General features: G+C 34.0%; 1 protein-coding gene across 3 annotated transcripts in view; it reads left to right on the forward strand.

Moving 5' to 3' along the window:
• Positions 1–7,392: 7,392 nt before the first annotated feature.
• The window catches only part of LOC117215674 (zinc transporter 1), a 30,219-nt gene continuing 14,257 nt past the window's right edge, over positions 7,393–23,354 (forward strand). Inside the window, exon 1 of one of the 3 annotated variants that reach the window (XM_033462065.1) lies at positions 7,393–7,526. The gene's annotated coding sequence lies outside the window, so the exon portion shown is untranslated. Of the gene's footprint in view, positions 7,527–18,480; positions 18,623–19,238; positions 19,257–23,354 lie in introns of those variants that run through there. The other 2 variants (XM_033462064.1, XM_033462066.1) reach the window with 2 other exon arrangements.

Here is a 23,354-nt window from a genome sequence, read left to right on the forward strand (position 1 = left end):
TTTAGCTTACGCTTGTCGTCAAGTTTTCTATGACTTTCCCATACTCTTCTAAGTCTGCGTGTTTCTACGATTTTTTTATTAGGTAATGGGGGTATTCCTGTTTATTAGCAAAACTCTTAGTAGGAGTAGAAGAACGGATCGCGTTTATTATACTGGTGGTTGTCACTTACGTTCTGTTTGTAACCGAGGGTGGGATGGGCTTGTAAGTCTCGCATATGTTTCTTGTACACGGGGCCTTTAAGCTCATTTGAACCTTGATTACAAACAAAAGATAACCAGCCGGCAACCAAACTGACGAATATGCTGCCACGGATGCATAAATATACGCAGAAATATACTAGTAGTGGTATCTGCACTTTTTTGCGAATTTCTCAGAAATTAAGCGAGGCTGACGATTATATGTACAGGGAAAAGTTGTGCAAAACGTTGAGTTTTACAACATATCCAAAAGTTATTAAAATCGAAGGTGAGGCTTTTCTACTTTCACTGTGGTAAGTAACTTTCACAGAAAGAAGACTAAAAAGAAAACACACTGCTGATCTCACTAAAGAAATAAAATAGTCAAACTCAAAGATGATATCCCGCTGGGGGTAGCCATTCACATGTTAGAAATTAAGTTCAAAAAATTTACCAAATGTTCAGCTGGACAAATTGTAAAGTACAAATTAAATAATAATAAAAAAAAACTGCGGAAAGAATATAACATGTGATTTGTACACCCTGTATATGTGATATTGTAATTGTAGATCGACGTTGATGGTATGAAAACAACATGATGTCAAAAGCTGATAACCTATTAACAAAACGAATAAGCGTTCGGATTTGCATTAACATATCTTTATCTTTATTAAAATCCTGCGTAGAAAATTGTATAGGATAAAAGGAATTTATATTTCCCTAAATTTATTACTAGAATTTATAAAACTAGAGTAATACATTTTTTACCTTCACAACACTCTTAGTCTGTTTGTTAACAATATAGCAATAAATTACGTACGTCATAACTAGATTACGGATGTTTGTGCAAATGTATATGTTCTTATAGAGTTTAAGTAATGAAATGAAACCTGGATAAAAATTTGTTATATGATTAGAAGAATATAAGAATGTGCTTTTGTATTCTGCGTTTTTTTGTTGTATATATTTATATGCAAGAATATATTGCAAATCACGTATTTATATCTCATTAACACGTTCAAATCGGCGTGACTCACCGATAGGCCACAATCTGCAGTTTGCCTTTATCTGATGGCGTGACCCACCGGTGACTCACGTTATTAAGGTTTCCAATTTTAATTTATAAAACTGTAATTTAATGAAAACTGGAATAGAATGTAAATATTATTGGGCTAGGCGTGTATAAAACAATTAATTTTGTTTATCATAACTGTTATTAAATAGGTTTGGGGTTTGATTGAATTGATTCACACAGATTAGTTTTGTATGTTCTGTATTTCACCACCTTGTACATCCATTTACAGCACACCGAATACTCAGATAAAAAAAACGTAGCGAACGGGGAAAAACAGAAGAGAATCGCAAGTAATCGTACCAACCCTGCATGTAGAAACTAGTGATCATACCAACTTGACATTTGTCTCAACAATAACTGTGTAAAGAGGTAATTGTTGAGAAAAGTTAGGTTGGTATGATCGCTAGTTACTACAAGCTAAGTTGGTACGACTTCTAACGACGTTCTTTTACCTTAATTAATTGACTAAGCGTATCCTGTGTGTTAAGATGTGTTGTACGAGGCGGAGAAATATAGAGAGAAAAATCGAATCTGTGTGAATCGATTAATTATCAACCCCAAACCTACATCAATTAACAGTAATAACAATATGTAATCAATGTCAAGTAACTAGCAGCTAACTAATTCGAAATTAATAATTTGGCGCATAATAAAATTAAATTATTTACTAAAAGACATAAGAACAACATATTGTAAATACTAAATATATATATATATATGTCGGAGATGAAAGGAAAACCGGAGCCTTCCCTTTGCAATTTTGAGAAAGTCTTCTAATGCTTTAGCCTAGATTTTATCATAGCTGTAATTAAGCAATTGTCATTTGTAATTGTTTGATATTTGTGAAAGCGAAAGTGGGTTCGAGGTGACAACTGGTCGCCGAACGTAGCCACGGTCACGGGATAAACGTTTTGCCTGACGAAGGTGTGGATCGGTTGTATTGTTCTCCCTAGAAATCACATAGAATTGTACTTTGGAGATGTCGATATAATGGGACACACGTTGTATTAGGAATCAAACTCCAGACAGAAACTGCCTAGCAACGGCGTTTGGATCTTTCTCGATGCTTCCAAAGAATATACAACAAACTTTTGACAGAAACTGCCTAGCAAAGACGATTGGAACCTTCTCGATGCCTCCAGCGAGCATATAACAAACAAATGCAGTCGTATAGCGAAAAAGATTTTCATCAGATATTCATTCGTGTGATCGTCTTGGAAAGTGATACATCGAGCAATTTACCGAGTGTCTCAGCAATCGTATTTTTGTGTTTAAAATGATTCTACGCATAGTAAAGAGTTATCCCGTTGACCGTGGATTCGTTTGAACCCCGGAACATTGTTAATAGCGTTAATTAAATACATTATTCGTAAAACCTATCAATCGTTAATCTCATTATTCGTTAAATTTATTATTCGTAAGACATATTATTCGTTCCTCTTATTATTCGTTAAACTTATTATTCTTTAATCTAATCATTAGTTAAACTTATTGTTCGTTAATCTTATCATTCATTAAACTCATTATTCATAATATTTTGTAAAATATTGTATATTCGCGTAAATATAATCTTTGTTTCGTAAAACAATGGCTAATTCAAACGAAGAATCGTTACGCGCCTTAAATTCTAATGATAACCCGACATATATATGTCGGAATGGCGTTGAGGATAGGGTTGTCGGTATTTGAGGAGTCTTCATTGAAGGTAGCCATCGTTGCGGTGTAACGAAGACACGATTTATTGACACAGGTATGGATAACACAGGTTCGACAATCTACCACGGCGGTGAGACATCCGCGACACTAGTGACAATGGTCTCAGGTTCGATAACGAATCCGCGGCCAACGGGATGACAGATGGGCGTTCTCGCCGAATCTAAGTCTGACTCGTAAAAATAATTGCTGAGCGTAAAGACGTTACTCTTTAGTCGACAGGATCGCGAAAAAGAATGCCTGTCCCGTCCCGATGATGCCACAGAGGAAAACTATAATGGGGTGTGTCTAAGGACACGAGATCATCGGATTCGTCGAGAAAAGCCTTCGTTTAGGAAGTAAGGGAAATTGGCGTTGCTGCTAATTGGTCAATCTCCATATCGGTGGTTAGAAAAAGATGCTAGCCGCCCTCGAGGGAAAGTTGCTAGTGGGAGACGCCGCTCGTTGAAAATGGATCGCCTTTATTTTCCCGTAGTTGGGACAAAGACTGTTTGTCTATTTGAAGGACTTTCGCTAGCTAAATCTTAAGATTTATAAGGGGCCCTCGGGCTAGCTGAACGTGTAATGCGGAGACGCATCGACATCTGGCAATCATCTTACTCGAAGAATAGGGTCTGCGTGTGGCGAGCTACGGGACAGAGACTGTTGGAATGTTTACTGTCGAGTGTTACAATTATTTCCTTTTTAAGGAGAGCTATAGAATTACTCCATGCCTTTGTTAGACAAGGCGTTCATCCCTTGACCGCGGCGACGTTGGGCGACAGACTGTCGCCTCGAGCCAAAGCTCACCGTCACTAATCTCGAACGATTACAATTGGATTGAATAACTACAATAGTTTAGTTACAGTTATAGTAGACTTTAGATTGCAATGTTGCGGGGCTATCCGATGGTTCCGGTGTCCTTTCATCTCCGACATATATATATTGCGGAATTGAAGGATACATATTACAACGTATAAGTAAAAATCAATATAATGTTTCAAATTCATTTTCATAAACTGCGAATAAGCGAGTTATAAATAAAATTTTGTCATCCGGTGTTCTATGGGTCTGCCATACTCTTCTTAGTCTACGTTTTTCTGCTATTTTTTTTAGTATGTATTGGGGATATTCTTGTTTGCTGTTAGATGGCTTTGTCGGTGTGGAGAGGCGGATTGCGTTTATTATGTTCGTGTTTAAGTATTCCGTGGCTGCTTCGATTTCTTCCTTTGTTTTTAGTGGGGTGAAGGCTGAGGTTGAGTGTGTAAAGACTTCTCTGAAGAGCTGCCAGTTGGTATGTTGGTTGTGAATGGAGCCATTAGGTGTATTCTCGATGATTGTTGAACTGACTGTTGCTATCACGGGAGAATGATCAGAGGAGAGATCAGCCGAGGAGTTGATCTGGACGTGTCTTGATGAGATATTTTTAATTACGAAGAAGTCGAGAAGGTCGGGTATTTTGTTGGTGTCAGTGGGCCAGTATGTGGGTTCGTATGTGGTGAGGTAGTTGAGGTTGTTGTTTATTATGCTGTTTAAGAGGTTTTTGCCTCTTGCTGTAACCAGTCTGCTGCTCCATTGGATGTGCTTGGCGTTATAGTCTCCTCCAGCTATGAATCTATTGCCCAGGGAGTCCAGGAAGTTATCAAAGTCTTCTTTGGCGATGGAGTGTCTGGGAGGGCAGTATACTGCTGAGGTGGTGATTGTGCCATGACAGTCTTCTATTGCTACGTTTGTTGCTTGGAGGTAGTCTTTCTGGAATGATGGAAGTTCGTAGTGCTTAATACTTGCTTTGATTATTATTCCGGTGCCACCTTGGGCCTTTCCGCTGGGGTGTTGGGTATGGTAAAATTTGTAACCATTTATTTTCAGGTAGTTCTTGTCGGTGAAGTGGGTTTCCGATACGAGCATTACGTCGATTTGTTGGTGTTTTAAGAAGAGTTCTAGTTCAAGTTTGTGTTGCGCTAGACCGTTGGCGTTCCAGAGTGCTATGCGCCTTGGTTTTATTTTGCGTCGGGGCGTGCTAATTTTTCCACGATGAGTGTTAGTAGCGATAGCAAGTGATTTATTTGCTCTGATTGTTTCTCTATTAGCTTTTCAAGCCTTGAGAAGTTGTCTGTGTTAGGTGGGTTGGGGACACTGTTTTGGGGAAGATTCCTTTGGCTGTTCGGGTTATTTTGGATGCCTTGTAGTGCTTAGGCAAAGGAGGTTGAGGTGGTGATGAATTTGGTAGGACTGGGTGTTTGGTTGGTTGAGGGGGTTGGGGTAGTCGTGAATTTCGGCGGGCTGGGTGTTTGGTTGGATACCTCTTTTGCTCTGAGCTTAGGGTACCTGTTCGTGTATAGTGTTTTATATGCTGAGCAGCCTTTGTAGTTGGCAGGATGGTCCCCTTGACAGTGGATGCATTTCGCTGGGGTTTCCGGTGATTTGGCGCACTGGTCAGTGGAGTGAGTGCCTGCGCATTTAACGCAGCGGAAAGTATGGTTGCAGTATTTCTGCGTATGACCGTACCTTTGGCACCTTTTGCATTGCACTATTTCTTTTTTCACAAGCGGTGGTTCGATCTTTACTATCGCGTTCATTAGGCGACTGATGTTGTAGATTTCCTTATTGTTCGGCTTTTGTTTAATGTCTAGAAAGAATAAGGATAACGGGTCTTTCGAGACTCTATGCCTTATATTACTTACGTTGATGACTTCGTGGCCGAGTTTTGAGAGTTCGTATTTGAGTTCGTCTATGTCTGCTGAGTGGTGTATGTTTCGTAGGACCACCCGGAGAGGCCTTTCCTGTTTGAGTTGGTAGGTGTGGAAGTTGGCGTTCAGGGTCCTGAGTGTCTTGGTGAGTTTTCTGTAAGCTTCTGGGTTCGTCGGCAGTATTTTTACTTTATTGTTACTTATCTTAAGGTTATATTCCTCCTTGCAGATATCTCTCTCTAGGGACTTGATCATTGTCTGTATGTCGATGACGTCGTCCACAAATATTGGTGGGGGAGGGGGGATTCTCTGTGAGTATTGGTTTGGTGGCGGTTCTACGATTTCCATGGCGTCGGTTGAGGATTCCAATACGGCGAACCTGTTGTGAGTGTTTATTTGAGTTGTTGTTTCTATTTTCCTTTTCTTGGTAGTATTAGCGTCGTTGGTGCGGAGAGTTCTGCTACACTTCTGCCACGGGGGAGGTAGCGCGGGGTAGCTGCGAGTCTGCTCCGAAGAGCCTGGTCGCGATTGCTGGGCCATCATCGAGCTAGTTAATTCGGAATGAATAACTAGTCGTGAGGCTATGAGGCTAGTATTCGGGTTGGGGTTAGGTGCGTGGGATTTTCTTCTCCCTAAAGGGTAGGGGACACTTGGCTGTGTTCTCTTTCGACGGTTGGGCGACACGTGTTGTTTTCGGACTACGCTGGGCACTAGAGACACGTCTGCACGCTTCGGCACTCCACAGCGAACTGACGACGGTAATATTAGAAATTGTCAAGTCCTTTGGATTCACAGTCAGTACATATATACTCATCACATGTTATGCACTGTATAGTACGAAGCACACCATCTTCATTTAAGTGGCTTATACTATATTTCTCGTGACGATATACTCAAATGTCATTTTCGTTATTATTTTTTCTAAGTTTATTGATTTATTTCTTTAACTGCTTTCGTTATCGTTATTATCGTTATTATCAACCGATTAAAGACAGCAACACATATGTATTAGAAAGTAGAAAGTAGTTTTTTCAGTAGACGATATTTTACATGATGATTTTGCTTCGTATGACAATGTTCCAAAACACACGAACATGATTTTACAATTAAATACGCAGAGAGAAATGATCATTAACAAGTTTCGAGATATAAAGCAAATAAGTACTATTTATATATTTCTTTATGTAACTTATCTACTCATTACTAAAATACTGCACGTAATATATTTTCTAGAATTGTCGAGTAAAATGGAACGTTTGAAAACACAAGAAACTTAATAATTTACTGTAGTGTACGTGTTTTGTAATAAATTTCTGCTGACGAACACTTGAACATGGTGGAGGTCGCCAGTATTTTTTAATTAGTTACGAAGATAAAGATGATCCGTAAAATTTTATACAGGTTTTTCCAATATTGTAGTTAAAAAAGAGAAATTCTAAATACATTGCTCTAGGAACTAGGAACTGCGTATCTTGTTAATAAATTGACTGAAAATTTTTTTGAGCAAACTTTCTGTGTACATGCAGTAATATAATAGTTCCCGATAAATAAAGTCAAATGAAAAATTGCATGAATTGTATTTCCTCCCATCGGCTTTTGACTTTCAACAATTAGATACAAGTGATGGCCATCCTGTTATCACAAAGCTGTCATGGTTCCATGTTTGTATGCTGATTGTCCGATAATGAAAATGATAATCTTGGGTTATCGGGTGCTGCCTACTTTTCCGATAATTACAATGGTCAAAGATACAGTTCAAGCAAGTTCGAAGACAAATGTTCGATCGCTGTCAAGTCATTTGCGACTGTCTCGTTCAACATCGGTGAAAGTTTAACGAAGAGGAAGCGTTTTTTTTCGTTACACCGTGAATATCAAGAGAAATTAAGAATATTGTAAGTTATTTTCTGTAATATATCGTATAATAATATTATTATACTATTAGGTTAATGACGTTAATTATGCAAAGAAAAGTAGCATGGGTTGCGAAACATTTTCTTTTTCCAAATGATTCGACTTCTGTGTGTTTATTTCTTCGAGTCGTGTTGAGATATCTGAATCGTTCCGTAGATAAGAAAACTGCTAAAAACAGTAAGCGGATAACTGTTACGACGAAAAAGAAAAGATTGATCTTTAGAGGATATATTGTTATATAAATTAACTCGTTTAGATGATAAGATTTCATGTTAATCAGTCTATTTAGTCTATTCTTTTCTAATATTTCAGTACGCTGAATAAAATGTTTTGACGATAACTTTGTCAGTAGTCAGTGTCAGAATAGTATATCGATTTGCAAATTGTACAAATTAATAATGAATGAGTTAGCAAACTATAAATTTAGATTATCCTTTAAAGCATATGGTAACAATATATTTTACTACTTGCTATTGTATTTACTACATATCTAACGTGTCTCAACTAAATGAAATCAACTAAATGTTTGCCTCCTATGTGAAGGGATAAATGTAACGGTGGAAAGAACTTTTTCTCAAGGCTATTTTTTCGCGAGATTTTCATATACAAAATTAAAATATGAAAAATGAGTTCTATTGATATTCAATATCTATACACTCAGAGTGAATTATGTAAAACAAACATTAATAATAGTAGGTAAGTTTTTAAAATTACAAGGAATTGATTCCCATATAAATGTAACGCACTACTGTTGGTCTCTTTTAATGTTAGGAAATGTTAGGTTAGGTTATTAGTTAGGCAAAGTTAGGAAATATGGACAGAGAAGAAAAAAGAAACTTTTGAAACACGTCGAAACTAAAGAGACCAATTAAGTTTTTTTTAAATATTGTAAAATCATACATATCAATATGTCCTTATGCGTTGGCCGATGTTTTCCGTTGTTCCATGTAGGAAAGTATTAAGTTTTTTACACCAGAAAATCAGCTCTGGAGACTATTGTTGTTTTATTTCAAAAGCACATCAACGACAACATATTTTCTTAACGATATTGTAGTCTATAACCCGCCGTTATTTAGCCTTACCATAATTTACGAGTAGACTGAGGCATCGATGAGGACCTCGAACAGGGTGCTTGAGTGAATGTTTAGAAAATCGATAGTCGACAACTCGAAATCGCCAAGCTGTGAGGCGAAAGATAGTTTGCTGGTGGCAAGCGATCTGCCAACCATCTTGACTTGAGTAAGTGTTTGTTTCTGAATCCAAATTGGTGATCTGATATTAATTTTTCTTCCTCTATTAAGAATCTAAAATGGACATGATTTTGGGAATTCTGGTTGGTACTAAACTTTCGGCGAGTTTTCTACTGTCTGTCTGAGAGTAGAAATTCTCCAAGGTACTCTCAAATGGGCACACAATTCAACAATAAGATCACCAATTTGGATTGAGAAACAAACACTCTACGATAAAGGAAATGCATAGGCTCGTCAACGAAATTTTACTAGCAATAGAAAAGAAACAATACTGTACAGCCCTCTTCATGAACATCGAGAAAGCATTTGACAAAGTGAACCAGGAAAGCCTCTTACAAACAATCAAAAAACATTTCCTGGAACAAATCCACCACTTACTCAAATCATACCTAAGCAACAGAACCTTCGTAGTAAAAATAAACGTATATTCTGAAGTTAAAGAAATCAATGCAGGGGTACAGTAAGGAAGCGTCTTAGGACCAATATTATACACACTATACATGGCCGACATACCAAGAAAAATAAAAAAAAGAAAAAAAACAAACCCGAGTAAATGCAACCATATTGCATTTACAGTACGAAAACGAAAACCACCAATATCCAATTGAATGGCACGCACATAACACAAACAAGGCAAGTTAAATACCTAGAACTCCACTTAGGCACACAACTTACATGGAAGCAACATACTAAATTAATTATAGACAAAATATGGATAAAAAGAAGACAGATGTACTCGCTAACTAGTCGAAACTCTAAACTTAGCATGGAAAATAAACTAAAAATTTATAAGACGATAATAAAACCAATTTGGACGTACGGAATATCATTATGGGAGACAACAGCAATATACACACACAATGTCACATAAATAAACTAGAGTCGCTACAATCGAAGATACTCAGAACAATAGTCAATGCCCCATGGTATGTCAGAAACGAAGATATACGCAAAGACCTAAAAATATCAACGGTCGAAGAAGAAATCAGCAGGTACTCAAAAAAATACAAGGAAAGAACGGCGACACATCTAAACCAGCTAGCTACTGAAGCGAGCAAAACTCTCATATAAAGAAGACTAAAAAGAATACACTCCATCGACCTCACTAAAGAAATAAAATAGAATTTGAAGATAGCTGGGAGTAGCTATCTATATGTTATTTAGCAGTAAAGCTAGAAAAATTTGCCGAATGTCCAGCTGGACAAATCGTAAAGTACAAATTAAATAAAAAAAAAATTTGACAGTATTCTCGAGAGAAACTACCAAAAGAAACTCTCAAATGAACACTTACAATTAGCATAATGTGTGCAAAGGTCAGTGGATAACGAGCTAGAGCAACTTTGATGAAGTCGCATTAAGACGACAATAGCCGTCAGAGGAGCGGACATTTCAGAGCTCAAAAGCTATTACTACGACCGGATGTTGGTAACTAACTCTTTGACGATCTATCCTAAAGTTTGTTGCGGAATTGTATACATATTGTGTTGTTTCAATGTATAGGACGTTTAAAGCGATAAAGATATGCTGAAACATGTGATTAGTGATAGTAATGGGAAGTTCAACAGGTACTTATAAATCCGAATCGAATCTAATACCCAAGGTTCGTTCTAAATATAGAACCTCGACTTTCTATCAATTGTTTTATCTACCAAATATTACGCATTCTGTGTAATTTTGCACTTTCTAATTTTCTATAGTTAAATGCATGAAAATCCGCAGTCTATTCATAAGAAATAATAGTTCATTCATTGTACTTGCCAAATATTCGATCTTTACAAACTGGTTTCGAATCATGGAACAGGAACTTACAGGTTTAGATAACTATTTTGATATTCGAACGAATCGAGCCATCACAAGTAAGTATATGCAAGTACATTAGAAATGTAAACGTATCGCAGAAGAACTGCATGTAATTAAATTATGAAGTTGTGGATCTTATAAGACATGTTGTATTTATAGAACCTATTAATTTTCATTCGGTATCAAGCTAAAATAGATTAATTTTTACAATATCGGTATTGGATAGTGGATAGGTCTCATTTCTGATTATTAGAATGTGTCACTACCTGAAAATCTTTTGTAATATAATAATAATATCAAAGTAATGAAAATAGTTTTTGAAAGAATATTTACACATAAACATCTTTAGTGTTCGAAATGTATGAACGAGGAACGATATGTTCGATGTTTGACGAAGCATCAAGATTATATCTTGAAATATTTAAGTGGCCAAGATTTTTTCTTTCCAGTTCTTTCATTTTTGAACCATAAGTCACATCGATTTTTTTTAAATGGTAGACAATTCGATCAAGTAAGATAACGAATGGCAGACAGTTCGACATTAATGCAAATAATGATATTTAAATGTGAATGTATGTATAACAGTAAATAGAAATAGAAATACATATAGTAAATAGTAAAATATATTGTTCTTATGTACGTCTTTTAAAATTTATAATCTCATAATTCCAATTCCATGAGAAGGTAATAAATATTGCTTGTAAATAATCATTCATCATTAATTTGTACATTTTGTTGAAATGCAAATACTATTGCAAATTGACCAAAATGTCCAGATGCTTATGGATGTTCCACGTACGAAAACAGTAATTTTCACGACAAATTATAGGATAACGGGCGGAAAGGTTAACTAAACAGTATCGAAGGTCAACACGTAAACGGGCGATTTGTCAATAGTAGAATCGAGTAGAACCTCGTTTATCTGTATGGATTGGGGACAATCCATTTCGAATAGTCGAACATGTAGTTCCTATAATGGCTCACTATACGTATGTATCTAAAGCACTCATTCCAATTCTTCTTATTATATACGTAATATTCTTCTTCAAATATTAAAATCTCTAAATCCCTGAAAGTATTTTGGATAAAAACAAATAATTATATATATTAGTATATTCGTTATAAGAATATTTGATTGTACATGTATGTATTGGGCCGCCCGGGAAGTTCGTTCCAATTTACATTTCGATTTCGATTTGATATACATTTATGGGACTATATAAGTGCCATTTTGTTCCACAACCTTTCTCCATCTTTCACACAACTTGAATATTCCACCCTTCCACAACCTCTCAGGTTTTTCGGCGAGAAACTTTTCAATATTGTCTTTCATGTCAACCAAATTCCTTAAGAATCGGAACGAATTTTCCGGACGACCCAATACAATTGAAATTACGCTCGATTGTAGTTCGGATAACAAAGGCTCAGCATTAACTCTTGTTCGTATAAACGATACGACGCGACCGTAATCTGCAGGTATATAAATAAGGTTCTATTGTATTGTAATGTATTGTATTGTACGGAATGCATACCGTACTCAGTAATTTGGAAAAAATAACTTTCGACAAGTCCAAACATTCCTCTTTAAACGTGTCATTCCTACTAAACATGCGTAAAAGACACATACATCCACACATAATGTTTATATTCTTGACTCTCTATGTTGTTTAAATGAATTTCCTGTAATTTTTATCTATACGTCAGACTATCAATGATTTTATTATGGAATGCAGCATCAATAAAATACTACATTTTTACACCAAATACGAAATGCATCAAAAACGGTTCGAATTTCTTTTTCCAAAAATTATGAACTGACGTTTCTATTATCTTTTGTTGATTCTATTATGCATAATACATCGTTATTTCTATTTATTTTTTATGTGTCCTATTATTATTTCTTTTCATTATCATTATTATATTTATATATTGGTGATTTAAAAGATTAATCGTGTATAGTATTTATGAAAACACGTGAAGTACATTTGATTATTGTGGATTGGATTTCTGATATAAAGCGTAGTTCCTTTCTAATTAATTTATGTATATATTTATTTCGTTTTAAATAAATAGAAGATATTTTAATATAGAATAAAATTTTTTTGTAATTACATACAATATTTAGAAAACGGTGTTCTTTGTGAATTTCAATGACTTTTGTGAACATGTATAAAATCAACATTCGGAGTAGCTTGATTTAGATATTTATAAATATATGTGGTAACCCCTCGAATTCTATTTTGAAGATATTTTTAATACAAAAATAATTTTATGTTGAATAAACATTAGGCCATAAAATTAAAGGGTCGCCTAATTTTGATCAAAATGTTGTCGATATTTAAATTGCTGTGATTCCACGAAAAAGAATCGTACAACAGACTACCTAGACTCATTTTAATGGGTGAAACTCCTATTTTCATACCCCCAACATTTTTAAAGATCTCTTTTTGTCGTAAAACGATGTGAGAAATTTAAGTTGCTTTCTTCCTTTCCAAATTTTACAAATTCAGGGGACTCTACGGAGTTTTACAAATTCTTTCTGAGATTCGTTTTGAAATCGTTTTATAAACGTCTCCCATTTAAAACGAAATTATAAGAAATGATGCGCTATTTTTTTGCCGTTTTATCCCACTTTAAATGAAAAATGTGCCGCTAGTATTGGAATAACTCAAGACAGACCATCGAGGAGGTTGCATGGTCGAATCTTGCTTGCATTTACTTACATTTTACATACCGGTTGTGCAGTGTCTGAGTGTGTGTATAGTAATTGGACATTTGGTCTGGACATTTGGAGCTGGACATTTGGTAAATAGTACTACAGTATACAGTATACTTGTGTTTATAGTTAGTGTTATACTTACTGCTATAGTTAGTATTCTATATTATGGGGGATGGCGGTCAGGCGGCCTAGAGCCGCTTCATCGCCGTCCTAACGGACCGCAACTAAAAGGAGGGATAGCGCTAGGGGCAATGCCCCCCCACCCCCCCAACGACAAATTCAACAGTCAGGGAATTGTTAGGACTGGCTCGAACAAGAGGACGCGGGAAAGATAATTCGCAACAGAAGATAATTCATAAGAGGTTCCTGGAGCGCTCCTGTCATACGCGTAGGATGGTCATCGTGGAGTTTTATTCGGAATGGGTCCAACACTACTCTGCTGTTACCGATTATTAGCAGTCCATGAGGATTTCTCCACGCGCAAAAAAAAAAAAAGAAAAAAAGTATTCTATATTATGACATCAATAGGGCATACTATAGGGCAACAGGACAATACTATAGAATTACGCAAATAAAGAAACATATGGAAAAAAGTAACTTGATTCTACTTCGTTTTGCAACAGAAAAGACCATTTTGAGAAAACTAAGTTTAACAGTGTGAAAGTAGAAATTTTGCCCTTTGAAATAAACCAAGGTAGGATTTTTTTTCATGAAATTACATCAGTTCAAATATCGACAGTTTTTGGGTCAAAACTTAGTGATCCTTTAATTCTGTGGAAAATTTCTATTGAAATAAGATTGGTTCCATATGAAAGTAATATATTTGTTCAATATTGAGAAATATTTCTAGTTAAGTTAGTTAGTCAGTTATTCAGTTAGATAGTTACTTAAGCTAGCTAAAAATATCAGTTTTTATTTCTCTATTACTATCGTTTTTTCTCCTTCTTGTCCCTTCTTTATTGACGTAATTTGGACCTCCAGAAAAAGATTATATTTCTGTATTACAATATATTTATTGTATATTCTTTGTTACGAAAATGTTATTTTATTTGTAAAATTCTTAAATGCTTTAGATACGTTTAGATGAAGGAATATGTAATTATAATATCAAGAAAGATTTAATAGAAAGCAAAGAAAATTAAATCGAAGATTCAAAGAATATGTAACTCTATCAAGTTTTAGAACAACCAAACAGTTGAATTATCATCCACGATATTAATTAAAGTTGTGAAAAAAGGCCTAACAGTCTAGAGTATTACCGAAAAAAACTGAAAATACAAACTTCCGCAATCAAGCAAGTATGTATGATATTAAAATAAATTACAATAAAAAATCATACAGGATTCGAATATAACTAAAAGATAAGTATCCTGACAAAGAACCAAGATGCAAGACTAATACAATGAAAGAATTATAGCTCTAAGGATTCAGTAAAATCTCATATGTGTAGCACTAATTTATTAGATCTAACAATGTATTTGTAAATGTAATAAAAAGTTCTATGAAGAAGTCAAATATAACAATAATAGTTGAAAGAAATGTATAAATAAGAAAAAAGCGATCGAGCTCTATACGTCTCGCTATTCAAGCGTACTCATTAGCCATGCAGGTATAAAGTGACTTATGAAAGTATGTATTTGAAGATTTATAAAAAGCCTTTTACGGGTATGTTATGTCTTTGACACAAAATATTGTGAAATACTATCAGTAGACTGCGGATTTTTATGCATCTATGGGAAATCTACATATGGGAGTCTACATATATATAAACATCTATAAATTACCCAAAGTAAGAGAATGATATAAATCTCGATGTTTAGATCATATTTCTTTGGTTGTACCTATTTATAATATTTCATATATCCATAAAAGCTTCTATAGCAAATGCTCAAATGCTTTCACAAGTCATTATATGAATACATGATAGTCAGTTATGGAAGCTTGCCTTATTTATCAAAGACTAAAAATGCACTTCGCCACAAAATTATTAATACATGCATATCAATATCATTATTAATAATTTATTTCGTAGGAAAGTTATAAAAATTAAAATACTTAATTCACAAAATTCTTAAGATAAAATTACGTTAGACGTTATAAAATCTTTAATTTTTTCAGTACTAAGGAGATTGTAAGCACATTATTGAGGCTTACTTAGGGAGGAGCGGGGCTATAGATATTAATATAATACATATTAAGCCTATTACTTTTATAATTTCATATTGATATGATATGTATATGTAGTTTTTGTAACGTTATATTTTATATTTTTACTTCTTTTATCTTAATAAATGCGAAAACGAATGAATTGTGTATGAATGAATGAATGAAAGACTGAATGAATGAATGAACGAACGAACGAATGAATGAATAATAATGTCTTAAAATGGCTAAGAAATATTGTAGAGCTAAGGTCCTCACCATAACATTTTATATTTAAGTAAACAAGTCTATGTGAAGGAGCAAAATGTTTGTGACTGTATAAAAAACTTTCATGACTATATTAGTGTTACGCCGGGCCTCTCTGCCTGGCCCAGGTCACACACCGCGGGCCAGACGGACACCAGATGTCCGCTTTTCCGTACGGCGTACCTTCAATATCCTTAAGCACCCGTCATAAACCCGAGTCACTTGCCTGCTAAGGTCCTTCAAAACAAACAAACATCTGTGTCCGAAGCATTTCTAAAGACTATTGTCTACCACGGCGGGACAAGGGAAAGTTAGTTTTCTCACGTGCGCTGCAACTTTCCTCCCACTAACCACTTTCTGTCGAGGGCAGTTAAGACCCTTCGTTTAACCAATTAAAAACGAAGCCTATTCCCTCACTCTCCTAAATAACATCGGCACCAACAAATCCGATGGTCCCGTGCGCTAGACACACCCATCCTTAGCTTTCCTCGGACACAGCATCGTCACTCAACTTCACTTCTTCTACATCGTTGGAAAAGTCAACTACTAAGTATACGCTAATGCCCAACGGGGCAGTCTAAGCATAACGCGAGAGTCGGTCTCGGTATTGTCGAGCATACACTTCGTCTCTTAAATATCTTATAGTGCTACGTCCACTAATACATTGAATCCAATTATAAGAGCCCTGCTCTAACGCACATATCTATCTTAGCTTCGTGCGACAAGTTGTTAATTACTTATTTCTCTCTGTCAGTGTAATCTAAGTGCTGGAAACATATAATTTATAAGTCTGTGAATCACAGGGTTATACAACCTCAATCACCCCTATTATCTCAACGGAAATCAGGGGATCGATCAATTCGTGGTGTCGATTGTTATAATCGTAACGGGGATTTACGACCCCCGTTGACGTCTCTCCTTGCGATTACGTCTCCCCGCGATTGGTCGAAGAAACAATTAGTATGTAAAAGTCATTATGTATTAGTCATGTAAAATTTTTTTAAATTTCATAATACATATATTCATAAAACTTTTTATGGGAAGTGCTTAAATCTGGGATCATAACAATTATAATCCAAATTAAAAAGTACTTGGAAGTTAGTTTCCTTAAAAACAATGTGAAAAATTAGACGAATGGCGTTTTCAAATATAGGAATATAGAAATATTGGAAACGTATTAAAAATGAATTATGTCTTACTTTCGAGGTATTAATTATTTCGAGGTCAGTAATGCTTATATAAATCAACGACGGCCAAAAATTATCAAAAAAATATTCTGTCATCGACAATAGTTAGTGGCAAGCAAATAAACTTTGACTGTTTATAATGATTATTTGTAACCAGAGTATTTAAAAATTATTAATTTGTACCTAGTTATTTAATTTGTTGAGAAGCTTTTTTAAGATTTAGTGATCACTATCTTCCATCTAATAAAAACTTTACCTTCTTTCAGGAACCTTTCCAGTAAGAATTTCAAAAATAACTAATTGCACTATTCAACACGTCCCTAATTTTCTAAGCTTCAATAGATGATTCTTGTAGACCTGCGGGCTAAACACGAATGGGCAAACCGTTTTTTTCCTAGAATCGAAAGTTTTCGAAAAAATCAATTTTGAAAAAAATTGCAAATTTTCAACTTGTGTTGTGCTGTTTTGTATGTTTTGTGCTGTTAGAGTAGCAGTTGCCGAGTTGCGGTTGGGACGAAAAAATTCTGTGGACTCTTTTGAACAAAATATGTATTGTTAATGCATTATAAACATTTAAATATGTTTAAATAATGATCAATGCGAAAAGGGCGCCTAATACGCACCCAACACTAGCTCGTGATAGATAAGATACTTTGGTTCAAGAAAGCATCAAGAAAAACTAGAAAATCATGTTTTGATTTCAACGTAAAAGTGTAAAAACGAAGAAATTTGACAAAACATGTGGCGGCGGCAATGGTACTCAATTTTGGCGGTTAAGGACCGTGCGCGTTTATCAATTCCATTAGGCCGAACGACGGGCGAGACATCCGCTAACATGAATACCACTGCCGTTGCCATGTGTTTCGTCAAACTGCTACTCTTTTATATTGGAAACAAAACATGATTTTCTAGTTTTGCTTGATACTTTTCGTAACGAAAATATGTACTCTATGGCGTGTTATGGTTAAATTTTCTGCTAGAGCTTTTGGAATAAATTGAGAAATGTAAGCAAAAAATGGCGCGTTTTAGTAAAGTTTACATCATTTTTTCGTCCCAAATGCAATTGCATTGCTTCTACTCTACAAGCGCAACATATCTCCAAAGTTGAAAATTTGAAATTTTTTTAAAAATTGATTTTTTCGAAAACTGTAGATTTCAAGAAAAAAATGTGTTGCAGATTTGTGTTTAGCTCACAAAAGTATACGAGAATCATGTACTGAAGGTTTCAAAATCGAAAAAAAGTTCAAATTTATTGAACAGTATTGTTTTAGTCCTTAGTTAAGATCAAATAAATTATTTCTTAATAATTTTTTATTTTAGATAACTTTCTAATAGAGTAATAAATAATTTGGATTTTGAATATTGTATTTTACATATTTTCAAGTTACAAACGATATACCCGAAGAATATACAATTGGTTCAAATAAATAATTTCATGAAGCACAGTATATTGTCATGTACCCATCTATCCAATGCTACACCATTATGAATATTTCGCCTGGTGAATCTTTTCACTCTTGTCTTCTCGCTCGCGAGGTTACTTGGCCCCAGGAAAAAAGCAATAACCTCATTGAAGCAAGAATACAGTGGTTCTTTCCGTTCAAGTCCGTTATCACAACGTGAGAGTACGTCACAAAGCATAACAAGCTGTGTGGTTCGAGGGGACAGACGTGGTGGAGTGCTTGATCGACTCGACTGAAGGCGAAGTGACGGTAAATCGTTATTTCGTGTGGATTTACGGAGTGTCGAGTTTTCATATTGTAGGAGAATCCTTGATTATTCGAACTAGTCGTGAACACATTCTTTAGATAATCGAATAATTTTGTTTCGTATGATTTATATATATTTCGGACAATTTTATATCACATATAATATATAACATAACATTATAAACATTAAAATAAACACTAATTATTACATAATATAAGTAAAATAAAATTATACTTCCTAATTCTATAATAGTTTTAATATATATTAAGTGAGAGTAAAAATGTTTAAATTTAAATGTATCAATGTATCTGTGCATTCTCTATTCTCATTTCTCAATCTTTCTCATTTGAGACCACGCCCAAATTTTTCATTAATTGACGTTTCGATAATTAATTGTTTCATTTGAAGCCAATCTGTCAAACCATCTGAAGACAACTCGACCACGTGGCTTTGGCAATCGCGTCGTGCTTCATGTTTTTCTTTCGGTATCGCGTGCGTGATGAGTGTCACGACCACATCCGTCGATTGTGTCGTTTGTAGTCGTGATAGATATACATTTCTGTCACTTTCCACGAATAATCGAGAGTTTTAAAGAATTTTTGAACACCACACATACTTTGGAGATATTCAAAAGGAATATTACAATCTTTCGTTTAAATAAGTGTAGTCTGTGTATAATAGAGTGTATCAATGTAGTGTATGCGTACAGTGTGTAATGAAATCATGCAAATCGAACGGCAGTTTGTCTTCCTTGCTAATTTTTTCCCCTTTTTTTTTATTTAATTTGTACTTTACAATTTGTCCAGCTGGACATTCAGTAAATTTTTCTAACTTAATTGCTAAATAACATGTGGATGACTACCCCCAGCGGGATACCATCTTCGAGTTTGACTATTTTATTTCTTTAGTGAGGTCAGTGGGGTGTTTTCTTTTTAGTCTTTTTTCTATGAGGGTTTTGCTCGCTTCAGCAGCCAGCTGGTTTTGATGTGTTGCCGTCCTTTCCTTGTATTTTTCTGCGTACGTACCGATTTCTTCTTTGACCGTTGGTATTTTTAAGTCTTTCTTGCTAGTTACGGTTCCTTTCGTGAAACTGTACTACGGATACTGTTCTCCCATAAACTCTTTGACATAATCATACGGGCATCTCCTTGTTAAAGTTTATTACATAAATGGATTTTTATCATTTATTATTATCCTACAAAAAGCTGTATTTTCTACTCTTGGTAATTACCTTCAACGTCTAGAATGTCCAATTGTGTAAATACGTTTACAATATTTCTATGACTGTTGTAAATACTTTTCTGTTATGTTGTGTACTGTCTATCTGATTTACCTCTATTTAGAAGAGTCATAATTTTTCTTCTTTATGCAGTTTGACAATAATTTTCCACTCAGGCTTGCTTGTTTCCGATTTCCTCCTCATGATTCTTAAATATAAATATAGATACACGTTAAATTTTCGTTTCTATTTGCTGTCAAATCCTGTTAGAGGCATATTGGAGATCATCTATTTATATTTAGGACTTTGACTAAATATATGTTTGTAAATTATGTACTCTAAAACACGATGTTCAAATACTCCAATTACGTAATATTTGTACTAAATTGTAACCTATAATAAATGTTGTGTAGTTTCTTTACGTGTAGATGAACTTCTCCTAACTTTACGTATATTTAAATTTACATATTGAATGTATATATGCTAGTATAAGCACAATTTTTTTTTTAACAACTCACAATCCATGTATACGTATTAGAATATACATATATTAGTATAGTGATAGTTTTATCAAAAAAAGTTATTGGATTATGAGAAAAATTCAATTATCCGAACGTTGGTGTCACAATAATCAAATTCTACTGCATTCACCAAACCTCCGAAATGTAGTTTTATATTACTATATATACAGACAACATTCTAAAAATTAGGAACATTCTAAGCGAATTTTCTATTTTTGTCTTCCGTAGCTGAAGAAGTTGGATATTTGGTTTTAAAATGAATTGCAAGTTAATTTTCGTAATTTTTACAAACATCACAATTATAAAAAGATTCTGTGTAAATTTTCGGTTACAATCGAATTTTCGTGACTTTTTATAAACATAAGTTATTATGAGCATTATATATAAATTCTTGTTTATAAGTTTTTATTTTGTGTAAATGAAAAAATTCGATATTTTATTGTATAATAAATTGAAAGTGAATTTTGTGATTTCCATAAACGTGAAAATTACAAAAATTGTCTACGAATTTTCATTTGAAATCGTTTTGTATAAAAATTAAAAAAATTACATATTTCAATCTGACATGTATTGAAAGTGAATTTTTGTGATTTTTATAAACATTTATTATTTATTGTGGACTTTTTTACAAATAACATTTTCTCAGTGTAGTGTTAAGGACTTAATCGAGTTTGTATTATTTTTTACTAAATACTAAATACTGAATACTCGTACAACTTAAAGTTATGAAAGATTGCTCGAACAGAGCAATTATTGTTCATGACGCAATGTTATCGTGACTATGGGTCGCATGAAATAACATCCTCTAATACGTGCGGATTATCCACTTAACTCGGAACCCACGCTCGCGAGAATATATCATATGAAAATGGCAACAGTGTAACATATACGCTTACTACATAGTCAAATGTCGCTCGCCACCTATGAGCTGTTACTAGAATTATAATTAGGAGAGAACACAGGGCGGTTTGGTTGTTGCAGAAGGATTTTAAATTTATCACAATAAGGAGAAGACGGTCATCTGAAATATAAGTACAATGTAATTTTTTTTTGCAATACAATGAAATAGTTTACATTCTTACAGACATTGAGCTTCTTTTTCTATTTCGTTGGCTAACTTTCATTTTTAATGTTTAAGCATTTTCCTCCATCCTGTACTTAAAAATTGACGATAACTTCCTACAACTTGACCAGTTTTACCTGATTTTGTAATGTAAGAATAAGGGACAAGGAAAGCAATTGTGATACAATAAAACTCTTCACAGAATTCACATTTAAAGATCAGTTTAGGAAAATAGAAATTAATTTAACTCTTGTACTACAGTGTCTAAATCCCGGGCTAGTCGATAAATGACAGAAGTTGTGTGTGTTAGAGAGGAAACATATGTTGAGATTCTTACGGTCAAAATAATACGGAACATGGCTATCTTCCAAAGACGAACGACTCGACCAACTACACGGAAAACAGTATCTAGGTTCGTTCGGAGATAAAATTCTGAGATTACATTGAATATCGATGTTAACTCTGTTTTAGAGATATGTTTGGCTTCTTATTATTCTAACATAAACAACTTCTGTTCTTTGTCGATTTGTCCAAAGGGATCCAGACATTGCAGTGCAAGAGTTAAATTAATTTCTATTTTTCTAAGCTGGTCTTTAAATATGAATTCTGTGAAGTGTCTTATTGTATCTCAATATATGTGTCTGTTATGTCAAAGTACTTTGTTTACAACGTTATTTTTATTTAAGCGATTTTAACATTGATTACGAAAAATATTTGCACACCATTGTGTTTATTATATTAAATTAATTAGATCGAAATATGTTAAATTTCGTATCATTTAGTAATATTTTCATATGACTATAAGCATTCGATATTATAAAAATGAAATGTGTATGGAGATAAAAATGCTCTTCATAGGAAAATAAAAATAATATAATATCCTTATTATATTTTATAATCATGTAACTATGTTGTTTTGAGATATAATAATGAAAAATGTTAGAAATATGAACTTTTTTTTAAATAGATCACTGTGTTAACAAATACAATACATTGGAATTGGGTGCTTTTCATTTGAAACGAAAATAATAAATAAATATAACAATCTAAAACCTAACGGTAACAATTCAGGGCTTCGCGGTACCTAAGAAATAAGTTTGTAAGTACCCAACTAATGTTCATTACACGTTTATGATTTGATATCATATTAAACAAGATTGTCTATTTCTGTAGGCCATTTACGTTCTTTCTGTGATATGGATATGATTTACATTTTTCTTGTTGATGCTCACCATTTCGAAATGTGTAATTTGATTTCAAGATTCAGAGTCATTTCATAGTAGGTTGTTGAACTCGTCTTAAGATCAGCTACAACAATATGCAGTAGAAAATGCATAGCTTTATTTAAAAAAGTCAAGATGGGCTTGACAAAAACAATATTATCAAAACAGTTTTTTGGAAATTTCTTCTATTGAAATTTGTGGCCAATTAAAAGCTAATTAACAAAACTTATATCAAAATGATAAATCAAAAACATTTTTTTCCCAGATTATTAGAAGTGTTTGAAAAGTCGTAGCGATGCGGCAGTTACTTATATTGAGTATTATATACATATAATTTGCATTATGATACTCAATATAGGTACATATTTAGCAGAGATCACAAAGGTGTTTAAACAATCAATTATTTTAATAAACTGCATTATTTAGCAGGATCATGTTTTTAATATTTGACCTATATATGTATATTCAAGATAGATATTCATGCTGTATTCTAAATTTTTGTCAAATATTTGTTTGTGATAAATATCTCGTAACTTTCAATGTTGAAATTCTACATGTTCAAATTGGTTGTAATAATAGTGTAATCGTGATAATCGCGATTAGGCCGCGAATATTTATTTACTTATAGAAAGTGTCAAGGTGTAAAAATTTGCCGAATACACATATAGTAAAAAGTATCTAAAGCTATATAATATAATATTTTGTCGG

Source organism: Bombus bifarius, unplaced genomic scaffold, assembly GCF_011952205.1.
Source record: "Bombus bifarius isolate JDL3187 unplaced genomic scaffold, Bbif_JDL3187 scf7180000009770, whole genome shotgun sequence".
NCBI classification, from domain to species: domain Eukaryota; kingdom Metazoa; phylum Arthropoda; class Insecta; order Hymenoptera; family Apidae; genus Bombus; species Bombus bifarius.